Here is an 18,810-nt window from a genome sequence, read left to right as displayed (position 1 = left end):
GTTTTGGGGGTTAGAATGCACATTCACTCAAAAATGACAGAATGAAATGTTTGTTAGGAGCCAAAATCAAGCATAGGTTCCATCTCAATCGAAAGAGGACGAATAAGCTTGGGGGGTTTTTTTCGGTGTTCATTCACCCACAAATTGCAAAGCGAAGTGTCGTAAGCCTAAAGAATCAAAACAGGTTATTTTGGGTTCCATCTACTTAAAAAGAAGATGATAACGCTCTGATTGGGCTTATTTCAAAATGGTGTTTTGGGGGTTAGAATGCACATTCACTCAAAAATGACAGAATGAAATGTTTGTTAGGAGCCAAAATCAAGCATAGGTTCCATCTCAATCGAAAGAGGACGAATAAGCTTGGGGGTTTTTTTCGGTGTTCATTCACCCACAAATTGCAAAGCGAAGTGTCGTAAGCCTAAAGAATCAAAACAGGTTATTTTGGGTTCCATCTACATCAAAAGAAGTTGGTAACGCTCTGATTGGGCTTTTTTCAAATTGGTGTTTTTGGGGTTAGAATGCACATCCACCCAAAAATAGAGTGAAATGTTTGCTATCACCCCAAATCAAGCATAGGTGTTTTGGTTCCATCTCAATAGAAAGAGGGAGAATAAGCTTGGATTGTTCTTTCGGTGTTCATTCACCCACAAATAGCAAAGCCTAAACAAAGGAAAACAGGTTGTTTTGGGTTCCATCTACCAATAAAGAAGAATCTTGGATCTCACTTATTTCAAAGTCGTGTTCTTTGGTGTTAATACACATTTACCCAGAATTAGCAAAATTATGTAATGAGACCAAAATGACAAAAGACCGTCTTTTCCCATCCATGTGCGTAGAAAGAAGACGAATAAGCATCGAGTAGGCTTATTTCAATTCGCACGGTGTTTTTTGGGTGTGCACCAGAATCAACCCCAACCAAAGCAAAACCGGTTATTTTGGGTTCCATCTACTTAAAAAGAAGATGATAACGCTCTGATTGGGCTTTTTTCAAATTGGTGTTTTTGGGGTTAGAATGCACATCCACCCAAAATCGCAGTGAAATGTTTGCTATCACCCCAAATCAAGCATAGGTGTTTTGGTTCCATCTCAATCGAAAGAGGGCGAATAAGCTTGGATTCTTTTTTTTCGGTGTTCATTCACCCACAAATTGCAAAGCGAAGTGTCGTAAGCCTAAAGAATCAAAACAGGTTATTTTGGGTTCCATCTACTTAAAAAGAAATGATAACGCTCTGATTGGGCTTATTTCAAATTGGTGTTTTGGGGGTTAGAATGCACATTCACTCAAAAATAGAGTGAAATGTTTGCTATCACCCCAAATCAAGCATAGGTGTTTTGGTTCCATCTCAATAGAAAGAGGGAGAATAAGCTTGGATTGTTCTTTCGGTGTTCATTCACCCACAAATAGCAAAGCCTAAACAAAGGAAAACAGGTTGTTTTGGGTTCCATCTACCAAGAAAGAAGAATCTTGGATCTCACTTATTTCAAAGTCGTGTTCTTTGGTGTTAATACACATTTACCCAGAATTAGCAAAATTATGTAATGAGACCAAAATGACAAAAGACCGTCTTTTCCCATCCATGTGCGTAGAAAGAAGACGAATAAGCATCGAGTAGGCTTATTTCAATTCGCACGGTGTTTTTTGGGTGTGCACCAGAATCAACCCCAACCAAAGCAAAACAGGTTATTTTGGGTTCCATCTACTTAAAAAGAAGATGATAACGCTCTGATTGGGCTTTTTTCAAATTGGTGTTTTTGGGGTTAGAATGCACATCCACCCAAAAATCGCAGAGTGAAATGTTTGCTATCACCCCAAATCAAGCATAGGTGTTTTGGTTCCATCTCAATCAAAAGAGGGCGTGTTCTTTGGTGTTAATACACATTTACCCAGAATTAGCAAAAGTATGTAATGAGACCAAAATGACAAAAGACCGTCTTTTCCCATCCATGTGCGTAGAAAGAAGACGAATAAGCATCGAGTAGGCTTATTTCAATTCGCATGGTGTTTTTTGGGTGTGCACCAGAATCAACCCCAACCAAAGCAAAAAGGTTTTTTGGGTTCCATCTACATAATTGTTTGATTCCAGCCCAAATCAACCATAGGTGTTTTGGTTCCATCTCAATCGAAAGAGGACGAATAAGCTTGGATTGTTCTTTCGGTGTTCATTCACCCACAAATTGCAAAGCGAAGTGTCATAAGCCTAAAGAAAGCAAAACAGGTTATGTTGGGTTCCATCTACTTAAAAAGAAGATGATAACGCTCTGATTGGGCGTATTTCAAATTGGTGTTTTGGGGGTTAGAATGCACATTCACTCAAAAATGACAGAATGAAATGTTTGTTAGGAGCCAAAATCAAGCATAGGTTCCATCTCAATCGAAAGAGGACGAATAAGCTTGGGGGGTTTTTTCGATGTTCATTCACCCACAAATTGCAAAGCGAAGTGTCGTAAGCCTAAAGAAAGCAAAACAGGTTATTTTGGGTTCCATCTACTTAAAAAGAAGATGATAACGCTCTGATTGGGCTTATTTCAAATTGGTGTTTTGGGGGTTAGAATGCACATTCACTCAAAAATGACAGAATGAAATGTTTGTTAGGAGCCAAAATCAAGCATAGGTTCCATCTCAATCGAAAGAGGACGAATAAGCTTGGGGGGTTTTTTTCGGTGTTCATTCACCCACAAATTGCAAAGCGAAGTGTCGTAAGCCTAAAGAATCAAAACAGGTTATTTTGGGTTCCATCTACTTAAAAAGAAGATGATAACGCTCTGATTGGGCTTATTTCAAATTGGTGTTTTGGGGGTTAGAATGCACATTCACTCAAAAATGACAGAATGAAATGTTTGTTAGGAGCCAAAATCAAGCATAGGTTCCATCTCAATCGAAAGAGGACGAATAAGCTTGGGGGGTTTTTTCGATGTTCATTCACCCACAAATTGCAAAGCGAAGTGTCGTAAGCCTAAAGAATCAAAACAGGTTATTTTGGGTTCCATCTACATCAAAAGAAGTTGGTAACGCTCTGATTGGGCTTTTTTCAAATTGGTGTTTTTGGGGTTAGAATGCACATCCACCCAAAAATCGCAGAGTGAAATGTTTGCTATCACCCCAAATCAAGCATAGGTGTCTTGGTTCCATCTCAGTAGAAAGAGGGCGAATAAGCTTGGATTGTTCTTTCGGTGTTCATTCACCCACAAATAGCAAAGCCTAAACAAAGGAAAACAGGTTGTTTTGGGTTCCATCTACCAAGAAAGAAGAATCTTGGATCTCACTTATTTCAAAGTCGTGTTCTTTGGTGTTAATACACATTTACCCAGAATTAGCAAAGTATGTAATGAGACCAAAATGACAAAAGACCGTCTTTTCCCATCCATGTGCGTAGAAAGAAGACGAATAAGCATCGAGTAGGCTTATTTCAATTCGCATGGTGTTTTTTGGGTGTGCACCAGAATCAACCCCAACCAAAGCAAAAAGGTTTTTTGGGTTCCATCTACATAATTGTTTGATTCCAGCCCAAATCAACCATAGGTGTTTTGGTTCCATCTCAATCGAAAGAGGACGAATAAGCTTGGATTTTTTTTTCCGGTGTTCATTCACCCACAAATTGCAAAGCGAAGTGTCATAAGCCTAAAGAAAGCAAAACAGGTTATTTTGGGTTCCATCTACTTAAAAAGAAGATGATAACGCTCTGATTGGGCTTATTTCAAATTGGTGTTTTGGGGGTTAGAATGCACATTCACTCAAAAATGACAGAATGAAATGTTTGTTAGGAGCCAAAATCAAGCATAGGTTCCATCTCAATCGAAAGAGGACGAATAAGCTTGGGGGTTTTTTTCGGTGTTCATTCACCCACAAATTGCAAAGCGAAGTGTCGTAAGCCTAAAGAATCAAAACAGGTTATTTTGGGTTCCATCTACTTAAAAAGAAGATGATAACGCTCTGATTGGGCTTATTTCAAAATGGTGTTTTGGGGGTTAGAATGCACATTCACTCAAAAATGACAGAATGAAATGTTTGTTAGGAGCCAAAATCAAGCATAGGTTCCATCTCAATCGAAAGAGGACGAATAAGCTTGGGGGTTTTTTTCGGTGTTCATTCACCCACAAATTGCAAAGCGAAGTGTCGTAAGCCTAAAGAATCAAAACAGGTTATTTTGGGTTCCATCTACATCAAAAGAAGTTGGTAACGCTCTGATTGGGCTTTTTTCAAATTGGTGTTTTTGGGGTTAGAATGCACATCCACCCAAAAATAGAGTGAAATGTTTGCTATCACCCCAAATCAAGCATAGGTGTTTTGGTTCCATCTCAATAGAAAGAGGGAGAATAAGCTTGGATTGTTCTTTCGGTGTTCATTCACCCACAAATAGCAAAGCCTAAACAAAGGAAAACAGGTTGTTTTGGGTTCCATCTACCAATAAAGAAGAATCTTGGATCTCACTTATTTCAAAGTCGTGTTCTTTGGTGTTAATACACATTTACCCAGAATTAGCAAAATTATGTAATGAGACCAAAATGACAAAAGACCGTCTTTTCCCATCCATGTGCGTAGAAAGAAGACGAATAAGCATCGAGTAGGCTTATTTCAATTCGCACGGTGTTTTTTGGGTGTGCACCAGAATCAACACCAACCAAAGCAAAACCGGTTGTTTTGGGTTCCATCTACTTAAAAAGAAGATGATAACGCTCTGATTGGGCTTTTTTCAAATTGGTGTTTTTGGGGTTAGAATGCACATCCACCCAAAATCGCAGTGAAATGTTTGCTATCACCCCAAATCAAGCATAGGTGTTTTGGTTCCATCTCAATCGAAAGTGGGCGAATAAGCTTGGATTCTTTTTTTTCGGTGTTCATTCACCCACAAATTGCAAAGCGAAGTGTCGTAAGCCTAAAGAATCAAAACAGGTTATTTTGGGTTCCATCTACTTAAAAAGAAATGATAACGCTCTGATTGGGCTTATTTCAAATTGGTGTTTTGGGGGTTAGAATGCACATTCACTCAAAAATAGAGTGAAATGTTTGCTATCACCCCAAATCAAGCATAGGTGTTTTGGTTCCATCTCAATAGAAAGAGGGAGAATAAGCTTGGATTGTTCTTTCGGTGTTCATTCACCCACAAATAGCAAAGCCTAAACAAAGGAAAACAGGTTGTTTTGGGTTCCATCTACCAAGAAAGAAGAATCTTGGATCTCACTTATTTCAAAGTCGTGTTCTTTGGTGTTAATACACATTTACCCAGAATTAGCAAAATTATGTAATGAGACCAAAATGACAAAAGACCGTCTTTTCCCATCCATGTGCGTAGAAAGAAGACGAATAAGCATCGAGTAGGCTTATTTCAATTCGCACGGTGTTTTTTGGGTGTGCACCAGAATCAACCCCAACCAAAGCAAAACAGGTTATTTTGGGTTCCATCTACTTAAAAAGAAGATGATAACGCTCTGATTGGGCTTTTTTTCAAATTGGTGTTTTTGGGGTTAGAATGCACATCCACCCAAAAATCGCAGAGTGAAATGTTTGCTATCACCCCAAATCAAGCATAGGTGTTTTGGTTCCATCTCAATCAAAAGAGGGCGTGTTCTTTGGTGTTAATACACATTTACCCAGAATTAGCAAAAGTATGTAATGAGACCAAAATGACAAAAGACCGTCTTTTCCCATCCATGTGCGTAGAAAGAAGACGAATAAGCATCGAGTAGGCTTATTTCAATTCGCATGGTGTTTTTTGGGTGTGCACCAGAATCAACCCCAACCAAAGCAAAAAGGTTTTTTGGGTTCCATCTACATAATTGTTTGATTCCAGCCCAAATCAACCATAGGTGTTTTGGTTCCATCTCAATCGAAAGAGGACGAATAAGCTTGGATTGTTCTTTCGGTGTTCATTCACCCACAAATTGCAAAGCGAAGTGTCATAAGCCTAAAGAAAGCAAAACAGGTTATTTTGGGTTCCATCTACTTAAAAAGAAGATGATAACGCTCTGATTGGGCGTATTTCAAATTGGTGTTTTGGGGGTTAGAATGCACATTCACTCAAAAATGACAGAATGAAATGTTTGTTAGGAGCCAAAATCAAGCATAGGTTCCATCTCAATCGAAAGAGGACGAATAAGCTTGGGGGGTTTTTTCGATGTTCATTCACCCACAAATTGCAAAGCGAAGTGTCGTAAGCCTAAAGAAAGCAAAACAGGTTATTTTGGGTTCCATCTACTTAAAAAGAAGATGATAACGCTCTGATTGGGCTTATTTCAAATTGGTGTTTTGGGGGTTAGAATGCACATTCACTCAAAAATGACAGAATGAAATGTTTGTTAGGAGCCAAAATCAAGCATAGGTTCCATCTCAATCGAAAGAGGACGAATAAGCTTGGGGGGTTTTTTCGATGTTCATTCACCCACAAATTGCAAAGCGAAGTGTCGTAAGCCTAAAGAATCAAAACAGGTTATTTTGGGTTCCATCTACATCAAAAGAAGTTGGTAACGCTCTGATTGGGCTTTTTTCAAATTGGTGTTTTTGGGGTTAGAATGCACATCCACCCAAAAATCGCAGAGTGAAATGTTTGCTATCACCCCAAATCAAGCATAGGTGTCTTGGTTCCATCTCAGTAGAAAGAGGGCGAATAAGCTTGGATTGTTCTTTCGGTGTACATTCACCCACAAATAGCAAAGCCTAAACAAAGGAAAACAGGTTGTTTTGGGTTCCATCTACCAAGAAAGAAGAATCTTGGATCTCACTTATTTCAAAGTCGTGTTCTTTGGTGTTAATACACATTTACCCAGAATTAGCAAAGTATGTAATGAGACCAAAATGACAAAAGACCGTCTTTTCCCATCCATGTGCGTAGAAAGAAGACGAATAAGCATCGAGTAGGCTTATTTCAATTCGCATGGTGTTTTTTGGGTGTGCACCAGAATCAACCCCAACCAAAGCAAAAAGGTTTTTTGGGTTCCATCTACATAATTGTTTGATTCCAGCCCAAATCAACCATAGGTGTTTTGGTTCCATCTCAATCGAAAGAGGACGAATAAGCTTGGATTTTTTTTTCCGGTGTTCATTCACCCACAAATTGCAAAGCGAAGTGTCATAAGCCTAAAGAAAGCAAAACAGGTTATTTTGGGTTCCATCTACTTAAAAAGAAGATGATAACGCTCTGATTGGGCTTATTTCAAATTGGTGTTTTGGGGGTTAGAATGCACATTCACTCAAAAATGACAGAATGAAATGTTTGTTAGGAGCCAAAATCAAGCATAGGTTCCATCTCAATCGAAAGAGGACGAATAAGCTTGGGGGTTTTTTTCGGTGTTCATTCACCCACAAATTGCAAAGCGAAGTGTCGTAAGCCTAAAGAATCAAAACAGGTTATTTTGGGTTCCATCTACTTAAAAAGAAGATGATAACGCTCTGATTGGGCTTATTTCAAAATGGTGTTTTGGGGGTTAGAATGCACATTCACTCAAAAATGACAGAATGAAATGTTTGTTAGGAGCCAAAATCAAGCATAGGTTCCATCTCAATCGAAAGAGGACGAATAAGCTTGGGGGTTTTTTTCGGTGTTCATTCACCCACAAATTGCAAAGCGAAGTGTCGTAAGCCTAAAGAATCAAAACAGGTTATTTTGGGTTCCATCTACATCAAAAGAAGTTGGTAACGCTCTGATTGGGCTTTTTTCAAATTGGTGTTTTTGGGGTTAGAATGCACAGCCACCCAAAAATAGAGTGAAATGTTTGCTATCACCCCAAATCAAGCATAGGTGTTTTGGTTCCATCTCAATAGAAAGAGGGAGAATAAGCTTGGATTGTTCTTTCGGTGTTCATTCACCCACAAATAGCAAAGCCTAAACAAAGGAAAACAGGTTGTTTTGGGTTCCATCTACCAATAAAGAAGAATCTTGGATCTCACTTATTTCAAAGTCGTGTTCTTTGGTGTTAATACACATTTACCCAGAATTAGCAAAATTATGTAATGAGACCAAAATGACAAAAGACCGTCTTTTCCCATCCATGTGCGTAGAAAGAAGACGAATAAGCATCGAGTAGGCTTATTTCAATTCGCACGGTGTTTTTTGGGTGTGCACCAGAATCAACCCCAACCAAAGCAAAACCGGTTATTTTGGGTTCCATCTACTTAAAAAGAAGATGATAACGCTCTGATTGGGCTTTTTTCAAATTGGTGTTTTTGGGGTTAGAATGCACATCCACCCAAAATCGCAGTGAAATGTTTGCTATCACCCCAAATCAAGCATAGGTGTTTTGGTTCCATCTCAATCGAAAGAGGGCGAATAAGCTTGGATTCTTTTTTTTCGGTGTTCATTCACCCACAAATTGCAAAGCGAAGTGTCGTAAGCCTAAAGAATCAAAACAGGTTATTTTGGGTTCCATCTACTTAAAAAGAAATGATAACGCTCTGATTGGGCTTATTTCAAATTGGTGTTTTGGGGGTTAGAATGCACATTCACTCAAAAATAGAGTGAAATGTTTGCTATCACCCCAAATCAAGCATAGGTGTTTTGGTTCCATCTCAATAGAAAGAGGGAGAATAAGCTTGGATTGTTCTTTCGGTGTTCATTCACCCACAAATAGCAAAGCCTAAACAAAGGAAAACAGATTGTTTTGGGTTCCATCTACCAAGAAAGAAGAATCTTGGATCTCACTTATTTCAAAGTCGTGTTCTTTGGTGTTAATACACATTTACCCAGAATTAGCAAAATTATGTAATGAGACCAAAATGACAAAAGACCGTCTTTTCCCATCCATGTGCGTAGAAAGAAGACGAATAAGCATCGAGTAGGCTTATTTCAATTCGCACGGTGTTTTTTGGGTGTGCACCAGAATCAACCCCAACCAAAGCAAAACAGGTTATTTTGGGTTCCATCTACTTAAAAAGAAGATGATAACGCTCTGATTGGGCTTTTTTCAAATTGGTGTTTTTGGGGTTAGAATGCACATCCACCCAAAAATCGCAGAGTGAAATGTTTGCTATCACCCCAAATCAAGCATAGGTGTTTTGGTTCCATCTCAATCAAAAGAGGGCGTGTTCTTTGGTGTTAATACACATTTACCCAGAATTAGCAAAAGTATGTAATGAGACCAAAATGACAAAAGACCGTCTTTTCCCATCCATGTGCGTAGAAAGAAGACGAATAAGCATCGAGTAGGCTTATTTCAATTCGCATGGTGTTTTTTGGGTGTGCACCAGAATCAACCCCAACCAAAGCAAAAAGGTTTTTTGGGTTCCATCTACATAATTGTTTGATTCCAGCCCAAATCAACCATAGGTGTTTTGGTTCCATCTCAATCGAAAGAGGACGAATAAGCTTGGATTTTTTTTTCCGGTGTTCATTCACCCACAAATTGCAAAGCGAAGTGTCATAAGCCTAAAGAAAGCAAAACAGGTTATTTTGGGTTCCATCTACTTAAAAAGAAGATGATAACGCTCTGATTGGGCTTATTTCAAATTGGTGTTTTGGGGGTTAGAATGCACATTCACTCAAAAATGACAGAATGAAATGTTTGTTAGGAGCCAAAATCAAGCATAGGTTCCATCTCAATCGAAAGAGGACGAATAAGCTTGGGGGGTTTTTTTCGGTGTTCATTCACCCACAAATTGCAAAGCGAAGTGTCGTAAGCCTAAAGAATCAAAACAGGTTATTTTGGGTTCCATCTACTTAAAAAGAAGATGATAACGCTCTGATTGGGCTTATTTCAAATTGGTGTTTTGGGGGTTAGAATGCACATTCACTCAAAAATGACAGAATGAAATGTTTGTTAGGAGCCAAAATCAAGCATAGGTTCCATCTCAATCGAAAGAGGACGAATAAGCTTGGGGGGGGTTTTCGATGTTCATTCACCCACAAATTGCAAAGCGAAGTGTCGTAAGCCTAAAGAATCAAAACAGGTTATTTTGGGTTCCATCTACATCAAAAGAAGTTGGTAACGCTCTGATTGGGCTTTTTTCAAATTGGTGTTTTTGGGGTTAGAATGCACATCCACCCAAAAATCGCAGAGTGAAATGTTTGCTATCACCCCAAATCAAGCATAGGTGTCTTGGTTCCATCTCAGTAGAAAGAGGGCGAATAAGCTTGGATTGTTCTTTCGGTGTACATTCACCCACAAATAGCAAAGCCTAAACAAAGGAAAACAGGTTGTTTTGGGTTCCATCTACCAAGAAAGAAGAATCTTGGATCTCACTTATTTCAAAGTCGTGTTCTTTGGTGTTAATACACATTTACCCAGAATTAGCAAAGTATGTAATGAGACCAAAATGACAAAAGACCGTCTTTTCCCATCCATGTGCGTAGAAAGAAGACGAATAAGCATCGAGTAGGCTTATTTCAATTCGCATGGTGTTTTTTGGGTGTGCACCAGAATCAACCCCAACCAAAGCAAAAAGGTTTTTTGGGTTCCATCTACATAATTGTTTGATTCCAGCCCAAATCAACCATAGGTGTTTTGGTTCCATCTCAATCGAAAGAGGACGAATAAGCTTGGATTTTTTTTTCCGGTGTTCATTCACCCACAAATTGCAAAGCGAAGTGTCATAAGCCTAAAGAAAGCAAAACAGGTTATTTTGGGTTCCATCTACTTAAAAAGAAGATGATAACGCTCTGATTGGGCTTATTTCAAATTGGTGTTTTGGGGGTTAGAATGCACATTCACTCAAAAATGACAGAATGAAATGTTTGTTAGGAGCCAAAATCAAGCATAGGTTCCATCTCAATCGAAAGAGGACGAATAAGCTTGCGGTTTTTTTTCGGTGTTCATTCACCCACAAATTGCAAAGCGAAGTGTCGTAAGCCTAAAGAATCAAAACAGGTTATTTTGGGTTCCATCTACATCGAAGTTGGTAACGCTCTGATTGGGCTTTTTTTCAAATTGGTGTTTTTGGGGTTAGAATGCACATCCACCCAAAAATAGAGTGAAATGTTTGCTATCACCCCAAATCAAGCGTAGGTGTTTTGGTTCCATCTCAATCGAAAGTGGGCGTGTTCTTTGGTGTTAATACACATTTACCCAGAATTAGCAAAAGTATGTAATGAGACCAAAATGACAAAAGACCGTCTTTTCCCATCCATGTGCGTAGAAAGAAGACGAATAAGCATCGAGTAGGCTTATTTCAATTCGCATGGTGTTTTTTGGGTGTGCACCAGAATCAACCCCAACCAAAGCAAAAAGGTTTTTTGGGTTCCATCTACATAATTGTTTGATTCCAGCCCAAATCAACCATAGGTGTTTTGGTTCCATCTCAATCGAAAGAGGACGAATAAGCTTGGATTTTTTTTTCCGGTGTTCATTCACCCACAAATTGCAAAGCGAAGTGTCATAAGCCTAAAGAAAGCAAAACAGGTTATTTTGGGTTCCATCTACTTAAAAAGAAGATGATAACGCTCTGATTGGGCTTATTTCAAATTGGTCTTTTGGGGGTTAGAATGCACATTCACTCAAAAATGACAGAATGAAATGTTTTTGAGCCAAAATCAAGCATAGGTTCCATCTCAATCGAAAGAGGACGAATAAGCTTGGGGGGTTTTTTCGGTGTTCATTCACCCACAAATTGCAAAGCGAAGTGTCGTAAGCCTAAAGAATCAAAACAGGTTATTTTGGGTTCCATCTACATCGAAGTTGGTAACGCTCTGATTGGGCTTTTTTCAAATTGGTGTTTTTGGGGTTAGAATGCACATCCACCCAAAAATCGCAGAGTGAAATGTTTGCTATCACCCCAAATCAAGCATAGGTGTTTTGGTTCCATCTCAATAGAAAGAGGGATAATAAGCTTGTATTGTTCTTTCGGTGTTCATTCACCCACAAATAGCAAAGCCTAAACAAAGGAAAACAGGTTGTTTTGGGTTCCATCTACCAAGAAAGAAGAATCTTGGATCTCACTTATTTCAAAGTCGTGTTCTTTGGTGTTAATACACATTTACCCAGAATTAGCAAAAGTATGTAATGAGACCAAAATGACAAAAGACCGTCTTTTCCCATCCATGTGCGTAGAAAGAAGACGAATAAGCATCGAGTAGGCTTATTTCAATTCGCATGGTGTTTTTTGGGTGTGCACCAGAATCAACCCCAACCAAAGCAAAAAGGTTTTTTGGGTTCCATCTACATAATTGTTTGATTCCAGCCCAAATCAACCATAGGTGTTTTGGTTCCATCTCAATTGAAAGAGGACGAATAAGCTTGGATTTTTTTTTCGGTGTTCATTCACCCACAAATTGCAAAGCGAAGTGTCATAAGCCTAAAGAAAGCAAAACAGGTTATTTTGGGTTCCATCTACTTAAAAAGAAGATGATAACGCTCTGATTGGGCTTTTTTCAAATTGGTGTTTTTGGGGTTAGAATGCACATCCACCAAAAATCGCAGTGAAATGTTTGCTATCACCCCAAATCAAGCATAGGTGTTTTGGTTCCATCTCAATCGAAAGAGGGCGAATAAGCTTGGATTCTTTTTTTTCGGTGTTCATTCACACACAAATAGCAAAGCGGTGTCATAAGCCTAAAGAAAGCAAAACAGGTTATTTTGGGTTCCATCTACTTAAAAAGAAATGATAACGCTCTGATTGGGCTTATTTCAAATTGGTGTTTTGGGGGTTAGAATGCACATTCACTCAAAAATGACAGAATGAAATGTTTGTTAGGAGCCAAAATCAAGCATAGGTTCCATCTCAATCGAAAGAGGACGAATAAGCTTGGGGGTTTTTTTTCGGTGTTCATTCACCCACAAATTGCAAAGCGAAGTGTCGTAAGCCTAAAGAATCAAAACAGGTTATTTTGGGTTCCATCTACTTAAAAAGAAGATGATAACGCTCTGATTGGGCTTATTTCAAATTGGTGTTTTGGGGGTTAGAATGCACATTCACTCAAAAATGACAGAATGAAATGTTTGTTAGGAGCCAAAATCAAGCACAGGTTCCATCTCAATCGAAAGAGGACGAATAAGCTTGGGGGTTTTTTTTCGGTGTTCATTCACCCACAAATTGCAAAGCGAAGTGTCGTAAGCCTAAAGAATCAAAACAGGTTATTTTGGGTTCCATCTACATCAAAAGAAGTTGGTATCGCTCTGATTGGGCTTTTTTCAAATTGGTATTTTTGGGGTTAGAATGCACATCCACCCAAAAATAGAGTGAAATGTTTGCTATCACCCCAAATCAAGCACAGGTGTTTTGGTTCCATCTCAATCGAAAGAGGGCGTGTTCTTTGGTGTTAATACACATTTACCCAGAATTAGCAAAAGTATGTAATGAGACCAAAATGACAAAAGACCGTCTTTTCCCATCCATGTGCGTAGAAAGAAGACGAATAAGCATCGAGTAGGCTTATTTCAATTCGCATGGTGTTTTTTGGGTGTGCACCAGAATCAACCCCAACCAAAGCAAAAAGGTTTTTTGGGTTCCATCTACATAATTGTTTGATTCCAGCCCAAATCAACCATAGGTGTTTTGGTTCCATCTCAATCGAAAGAGGACGAATAAGCTTGGATTGTTCTTTCGGTGTTCATTCACCCATAAATTGCAAAGCGAAGTGTCATAAGCCTAAAGAAAGCAAAACAGGTTATTTTGGGTTCCATCTACTTAAAAAGAAGATGATAACGCTCTGATTGGGCGTATTTCAAATTGGTGTTTTGGGGGTTAGAATGCACATTCACTCAAAAATGACAGAATGAAATGTTTGTTAGGAGCCAAAATCAAGCATAGGTTCCATCTCAATCGAAAGAGGACCAATAAGCTTGGGGGGTTTTTTCGGTGTTCATTCACCCACAAATTGCAAAGCGAAGTGTCGTAAGCCTAAAGAATCAAAACAGGTTATTTTGGGTTCCATCTACATCAAAAGAAGTTGGTAACGCTCTGATTGGGCTTTTTTCAAATTGGTGTTTTTGGGGTTAGAATGCACATCCACCCAAAAATCGCAGTGAAATGTTTGCTATCACCCCAAATCAAGCATAGGTGTTTTGGTTCCATCTCAATAGAAAGAGGGAGAATAAGCTTGGATTGTTCTTTCGGTGTTCATTCACCCAGAAATAGCAAAGCCTAAACAAAGGAAAACAGGTTGTTTTGGGTTCCATCTACCAAGAAAGAAGAATCTTGGATCTCATTTCAAATTCGTGTTCTTTGGTGTTAATACACATTTACCCAGAATTAGCAAAGTATGTAATGAGACCAAAATGACAAAAGACCGTCTTTTCCCATCCATGTGCGTAGAAAGAAGACGAATAAGCATCGAGTAGGCTTATTTCAATTCGCATGGTGTTTTTTGGGTGTGCACCAGAATCAACCCCAACCAAAGCAAAAAGGTTTTTTGGGTTCCATCTACATAATTGTTTGATTCCAGCCCAAATCAACCATAGGTGTTTTGGTTCCATCTCAATCTAAAGGACGAATAAGCTTGGATTTTTTTTTCCGGTGTTCATTCACCCACAAATTGCAAAGCGAAGTGTCATAAGCCTAAAGAAAGCAAAACAGGTTATTTTGGGTTCCATCTACTTAAAAAGAAGATGATAACGCTCTGATTGGGCTTTTTTCAAATTGGTGTTTTGGGGGTTAGAATGCACATTCACTCAAAAATGTCAGAATGAAATGTTTGTTAGGAGCCAAAATCAAGCATAGGTTCCATCTCAATCGAAAGGACGAATAAGCTTGGGATTTTTTTCCGGTGTTCATTCACCCACAAATTGCAAAGCGGTGTCATAAGCCTAAAGAAAGCAAAACAGGTTATTTTGGGTTCCATCTACTTAAAAAGAAGATGATAACGCTCTGATTGGGCTTTTTTCAAATTGGTATTTTTGGGGTTAGAATGCACATCCACCCAAAATCGCAGAGTGAAATGTTTGCTATCACCCCAAATCATGCATAGGTGTTTTGGTTCCATCTCAATCGAAAAAGGACGAATAAGCTTGGATTTTTTTTTTCCGGTGTTCATTCACCCACAAATTGCAAAGCGAAGTGTCATAAGCCTAAAGAAAGCAAAACAGGTTATTTTGGGTTCCATCTACTTAAAAAGAAGATGATAACGCTCTGATTGGGCCTATTTCAAAGTGGTGTTTTGAGGGTTAGAATGCACATTCACTCAAAAATGACAGAATGAAATGTTTGTTAGGAGCCAAAATCAAGCATAGGTTCCATCTCAATCGAAAGAGGACGAATAAGCTTGGGGTTTTTTTTCGGTGTTCATTCACCCACAAATTGCAAAGCGAAGTGTCGTAAGCCTAAAGAATCAAAACAGGTTATTTTGGGTTCCATCTACATCAAAAGAAGTTGGTAACGCTCTGATTGGGCTTTTTTCAAATTGGTGTTTTTGGGGTTAGAATGCACATCCACCCAAAAATAGAGTGAAATGTTTGCTATCACCCCAAATCAGGCATAGGTGTTTTGGTTCCATCTCAATAGAAAGAGGGAGAATAAGCTTGGATTGTTCTTTCGGTGTTCATTCACCCACAAATAGCAAAGCCTAAACAAAGGAAAACAGGTTGTTTTGGGTTCCATCTACCAAGAAAGAAGAATCTTGGATCTCACTTATTTCAAAGTCGTGTTCTTTGGTGTTAATACACATTTACCCAGAATTAGCAAAAGTATGTAATGAGACCAAAATGACAAAAGACCGTCTTTTCCCATCCATGTGCGTAGAAAGAAGACGAATAAGCATCGAGTAGGCTTATTTCAATTCGCATGGTGTTTTTTGGGTGTGCACCAGAATCAACCCCAACCAAAGCAAAAAGGTTTTTTGGGTTCCATCTACATAATTGTTTGATTCCAGCCCAAATCAAGCATAGGTGTTTTGGTTCCATGTCAATCGAAAGAGGACGAATAAGCTTGGATTTTTTTTTCCGGTGTTCATTCACCCACAAATTGCAAAGCGAAGTGTCATAAGCCTAAAGAAAGCAAAACAGGTTATTTTGGGTTCCATCTACTTAAAAAGAAGATGATAACGCTCTGATTGGGCTTATTTCAAATTGGTGTTTTGGGGGTTAGAATGCACATTCATTCAAAAATGTCAGAATGAAATGTTTGTTAGGAGCCAAAATCAAGCATAGGTTCCATCTCAATCGAACGGACGAATAAGCTTGGGATTTTTTTACGGTGGTCATTCACCCACAAATTGCAAAGCGGTGTCATAAGCCTAAAGAAAGCAAAACAGGTTATTTTGGGTTCCATCTACTTAAAAAGAAGATGATAACGCTCTGATTGGGCTTTTTTCAAATTGGTGTTTTTGGGGTTAGAATGCACATCCACCCAAAAATCGCAGAGTGAAATGTTTGCTATCACCCCAAATCAAGCATAGGTGTCTTGGTTCCATCTCAATAGAAAGAGGGAGAATAAGCTTGGATTGTTCTTTCGGTGTTCATTCACCCACAAATAGCAAAGCCTAAACAAAGGAAAACAGGTTGTTTTGGGTTCCATCTACCAAGAAAGAAGAATCTTGGATCTCACTTCTTTCAAAGTCGTGTATTTTGGTGTTAATACACATTTACCCAGAATTAGCAAAAGTATGTAAAGAGACCAAAATGACAAAAGACCGTCTTTTCCCATCCATGTGCGTAGAAAGAAGACGAATAAGCATCGAGTAGGCTTATTTCAATTCGCATGGTGTTTTTTGGTTGTGCACCAGAATCAACCCCAACCAAAGCAAAAAGGTTTTTTGGGTTCCATCTACATAATTGTTTGATTCCAGCCCAAATCAACCATAGGTGTTTTGGTTCCATCTCAATCGAAAGAGGACGAATAAGCTTGGAATTTTTTTTCCGGTGTTCATTCACCCACAAATTCCAAAGCGAAGTGTCATAAGCCCAAAGAAAGCAAAACAGGTTATTTTGGGTTCCATCTACTTAAAAAGAAGATGATAACGCTCTGATTGGGCTTATTTCAAATTGGTGTTTTGGGGGTTAGAATGCACATTCACTCAAAAATGACAGAATGAAATGTGTGTTAGGAGCCAAAATCAAGCATAGGTTCCATCTCAATCGAAAGAGGACGGATAAGCTTGGGTGTTTTTTTTCGGTGTTCATTCACCCACAAATTGCAAAGCGAAGTGTCGTAAGCCTAAAGAATCAAAACAGGTTCTTTGGGTTCCATCTACATCAAAAGAAGTTGGTATCGCTCTGATTGGGCTTTTTTCAAATTGGTATTTTTGGGGTTAGAATGCACATCCACCCAAAAATAGAGTGAAATGTTTGCTATCACCCCAAATCAAGCATAGGTGTTTTGGTTCCATCTCAATCGAAAGAGGGCGTGTTCTTTGGTGTTAATACACATTTACCCAGAATTAGCAAAAGTATGTAATGAGACCAAAATGACAAAAGACCGTCTTTTCCCATCCATGTGCGTAGAAAGAAGACGAATAAGCATCGAGTAGGCTTATTTCAATTCGCATGGTGTTTTTTGGGTGTGCACCAGAATCAACCCCAACCAAAGCAAAAAGGTTTTTTGGGTTCCATCTACATAATTGTTTGATTCCAGCCCAAATCAACCATAGGTGTTTTGGTTCCATGTCAATCGAAAGAGGACGAATAAGCTTGGATTGTTCTTTCGGTGTTCATTCACCCATAAATTGCAAAGCGAAGTGTCATAAGCCTAAAGAAAGCAAAACAGGTTATTTTGGGTTCCATCTACTTAAAAAGAAGATGATAACGCTCTGATTGGGCGTATTTCAAATTGGTGTTTTGGGGGTTAGAATGCACATTCACTCAAAAATGACAGAATGAAATGTTTGTTAGGAGCCAAAATCAAGCATAGGTTCCATCTCAATTGAAAGAGGACGAATAAGCTTGGGGTTTTTTTCCGATGTTCATTCACCCACAAATTGCAAAGCGAAGTGTCGTAAGCCTAAAGAATCAAAACAGGTTATTTTGGGTTCCATCTACATCAAAAGAAGTTGGTAACGCTCTGACTGGGCTTTTTTCAAATTGGTCTTTTTGGGGTTAGAATGCACATCCACCCAAAAATAGAGTGAAATGTTTGCTATCACCCCAAATCAAGCATAGGTGTTTTGGTTCCATCTCAATAGAAAGAGGGAGAATCAGCTTGGATTGTTCTTTCGGTGTTCATTCACCCACAAATAGCAAAGCCTAAACAAAGGAAAACAGGTTGTTTTGGGTTCCATCTACCAAGAAAGAAGAATCTTGGATCTCACTTATTTCAAAGTCGTGTTCTTTGGTGTTAATACACATTTACCCAGAATTAGCAAAGTATGTAATGAGACCAAAATGACAAAAGACCGTCTTTTCCCATCCATGTGGGTAGAAAGAAGACGAATAACCATCGAGTAGGCTTATTTCAATTCGCATGGTGTTTTTTGGGTGTGCACCAGAATCAACCCCAACCAAAGCAAAAAGGTTTTTTGGGTTCCATCTACATAATTGTTTGATTCCAGCCCAAATCAACCATAGGTGTTTTGGTTCCATCTCAATCGAAAGAGGACGAATAAGCTTGGATTTTTTTTTCCGGTGTTCATTCACCCACAAATTGCAAAGCGAAGTGTCATAAGCCTAAAGAAAGCAAAACAGGTTATTTTGGGTTCCATCTACTTAAAAAGAAGATGATAACGCTCTGATTGGGCTTATTTCAAATTGGTGTTTTGGGGGTTAGAATGCACATTCACTCAAAAATGACAGAATGAAATGTTTGTTAGGAGCCAAAATCAAGCATAGGTTCCATCTCAATCGAAAGAGGACGAATAAGCTTGGGGGTTTTTTTCGGTGTTCATTCACCCACAAATTGCAAAGCGAAGTGTCGTAAGCCTAAAGAATCAAAACAGGTTATTTTGGGTTCCATCTACATCGAACTTGGTAACGCTCTGATTGGGCTTTTTTCAAATTGGTGTTTTTGGGGTTAGAATGCAC

The sequence above is a fragment of the Podarcis melisellensis genome (assembly GCF_964234715.1).
Source record: "Podarcis melisellensis genome assembly, chromosome: 17".
Classification (NCBI taxonomy): domain Eukaryota; kingdom Metazoa; phylum Chordata; class Lepidosauria; order Squamata; family Lacertidae; genus Podarcis; species Podarcis melisellensis.
This window is presented reverse-complemented; position numbering follows the sequence as displayed.